The sequence below is a fragment of the Arachis duranensis genome, chromosome 3, assembly GCF_000817695.3.
Source record: "Arachis duranensis cultivar V14167 chromosome 3, aradu.V14167.gnm2.J7QH, whole genome shotgun sequence".
Taxonomy (NCBI): Eukaryota; Viridiplantae; Streptophyta; class Magnoliopsida; order Fabales; family Fabaceae; genus Arachis; species Arachis duranensis.
Window position 1 is genome coordinate 54,878,371 of NC_029774.3, and position 2,799 is coordinate 54,881,169.

Below are 2,799 nucleotides of genomic sequence, written 5' to 3' on the forward strand. Positions count from 1 at the left end.
TTAAGGTAGGTGCGGATTCTGTGGGGTCCACAGATCCTGAGGTGATCTTGTGGGATCCACATATCCTGAGGTGTCAAAGATTTATCATTCCTGCACTAATTAGGCGTGTAAAACACCCTCTGCATGCAATCCTAGCATTTAACGCCAGATTGATGCTTGTTTCTGGTATTAAACGCCAGCTCTATGCTTGTTTTGGGCGTTCAACACCAGTTTGCAGCATGTTTCTGGCGTTGAACGCCAGTTCCATACTTGTTTCTGGCGTTTAACGCCAGCTCTCCTCAGGGTGTATTCCTGGCATTTAAACGCCAGACTGCTGCTTGTTTCTGGCATTCAACGCCAGATTCATGCTCTATTCTGGCGTTGAACGCCAGCCAGATGCTCCTTACTGGCGTTTAAATGCCAGTAAGCTCTACCTCCAAGGTGTGCTATCTCCTCAGCTGTTTTTTATTCTGTTTTTAATTTTAGTATTTGTTTTGTGACTCCACATGATCATGAATCTAATAAAACATAAAAGAACAATAAAAATATAGATAAATAAAAATTGGGTTGCCTCCCAATAAGCGCTTCTTTAATGTCAATAGCTTGACAGTGAGCTCTCATAGAGCTTCACATATGTCCAGAGCATTGTTGGGACCTCCCAAAACCAAACTTAGAGTTTGAATGTGGGGGTTCAACACTAAACTTAGAGTTTGGTTATGGCCTCCCAACACCAAAATTAGAGTTTGATTGTGGGGGCTTTGTTTGACTCTGTATTGAGAGAAGCTTATCGTGCCTCTTTTTCATGTTTACAGAGGGATACCCTTGGGACTTAAACACAAGGTAGTCCCCATTCAATTGAAGGACTAACTCTCCTCTGTTAACATCAATTACAGCTCCTGCTGTGGCTAGGAAGGGTCTTCCAAGGATGATGTATTCATCCTCTTCCTTCCTAGTGTCTAAGATTATGGAATCAGCAGGGATGTAAATGCCTTTAACCTTCACTAACACGTCCTCTACCATTCCATAAGCTTGTCTTATTGACTTGTCTGCCATCTCTAATGAGAAAGTGGCAGTTTGTACCTCAAAGATTCCCAATTTCTCCATTACAGAGAGTGGCATAAGATTTATACCTGATCCCAAGTCACACAGAGCCTTCTCAAAGGTCATGGTGCCCATGGTACAGGGTATTAAGAATTTACGAGGATCTTGTTTCTTTTTAGGTAAAGTTTGCTGAACCCATCTATCTAGTTCACTAATGAGCAAGGGAGGTGCATCTTCCCAAGTCTCATTACCAAACAACTTGGCATTCAGCTTCATGATAGCTCCTAGATATTGAGCAACTTGTTCTCTAGTTATATCTTCATCCTCTTCAGAGGAAGAATAGTTTTTAGAGCTCATGAATGGCAGAAGGAGGTTTAATGGAATCTCTATGGTCTCTATGTGAGCCTCAGATTCCTCTAGGTCCTCAATAGGGAACTCCTTCTTGTCTGGGAGACGTCCCATGAGGTCTTCCTCATTGGGGTTCACGTCCTCCCCTTCCTCTCTAGGTTCGGCCATTTTGATTATGTTAATGGCCTTGCACTCTCTTTTTGGATTCTCTTCAGTATTACTTGGGAGAGTACTAGGAGGAGTTTCAGTGATTTTCTTACTCAGCTAGCCCACTTGTGCCTTCAAATTTCTAATGGAGGACCTTGTTTCACTCATGAAACATAAAGTGGCCTTAGATAGATCAGAGACTATGTTTGCTAAGCTAGAGGGGCTTTGCTTAGAATTCTCTGTCTGTTGCTGAGAATATGATGGAAAAGGCTTGCTATTGCTAAGCCTGTTTCTTCCACCATTATTAAAGCCTTGTTGAGGCTTTTGTTGATCCTTCTATGAGAAATTTGGATGATTTCTCCATGAGGAATTATAGGTGTTTCCATAAGGTTCACCCATGTAATTTTCCTCTGCCATTGCAGGGTTCTCAGGATCATAAGCTTCTTTTTCAAAAGATGCCTCTTTAGTACTGTTGGATGCATTTTTCCATCCATTCAGACTTTGAGAAATCATGTTGACTTGCTGAGTCAACATTTTATTCTGAGCCAATATGACATTCAAAGCATCAATTTCAAGAACTTTCTTCCTCTGAGGCGTCCCATTACTCACAAGATTCCTCTCAGAAGTGTACATGAATTGGATGTTTGCAACCATTTCAATAAGTTCTTGAGCTTCTGCAGGCATTTTCTTTAGGTGAATGGATCCACCTGCAGAATGGTCCAGTGACATCTTAGAGAACTCAGATAGACCATAATAGAATATATCCAAAATGGTCCACTCTGAAAGCATGTCAGAAGGACACCTTTTGGTCATCTGCTTGTATCTTTCCCAAGCTTCATAGAGGGATTCACCATCTTTTTGTTTGAAGGTCTGAACATCCACTCTAAGCTTGCTCAGCTTTTGAGGAGGAAAAAACGTAGCCAAGAAGGCCGTGACCAGCTTATCCCAAGAGTCCAGGCTATCTTTAGGTTGTGAGTCTAACCATGTTCTAGCCCTGTCTCTTACAGCAAAAGGGAAAAGCATGAGCCTGTAGACTTTAGGATCTACTCCTTTAGTCTTAACAGTCTCACAGATCTGCAAGAACTCAGTTAGAGCAACTAGTTGAGGTTTCAGCTCAAAATTGTTTGCTCCAATGGCAGGGATTGAGAAGCTTCTTCCATTAAATTTGGAAGTAGGTGTAGTATAGTCACCTACTTGCATTATTATTTTTGGCTGCCATCTTCTCTTTCTTTTCAAAAATTTCTGTAAGGTTATCTCTGGATTGTTGTAATTTAGCTTCTCTTA

The 2,799-nt window shown here is 41.4% G+C and overlaps 1 non-coding gene across 1 annotated transcript; it reads left to right on the forward strand.

Moving 5' to 3' along the window:
• Positions 1–2,298: 2,298 nt before the first annotated feature.
• On the forward strand, positions 2,299–2,406 carry LOC127746267 (small nucleolar RNA R71). The gene has a single exon (XR_008007887.1). It is a non-coding gene; the product is annotated as a small nucleolar RNA R71 (small nucleolar RNA).
• The last annotated feature ends 393 nt before the right edge of the window (positions 2,407–2,799 follow it).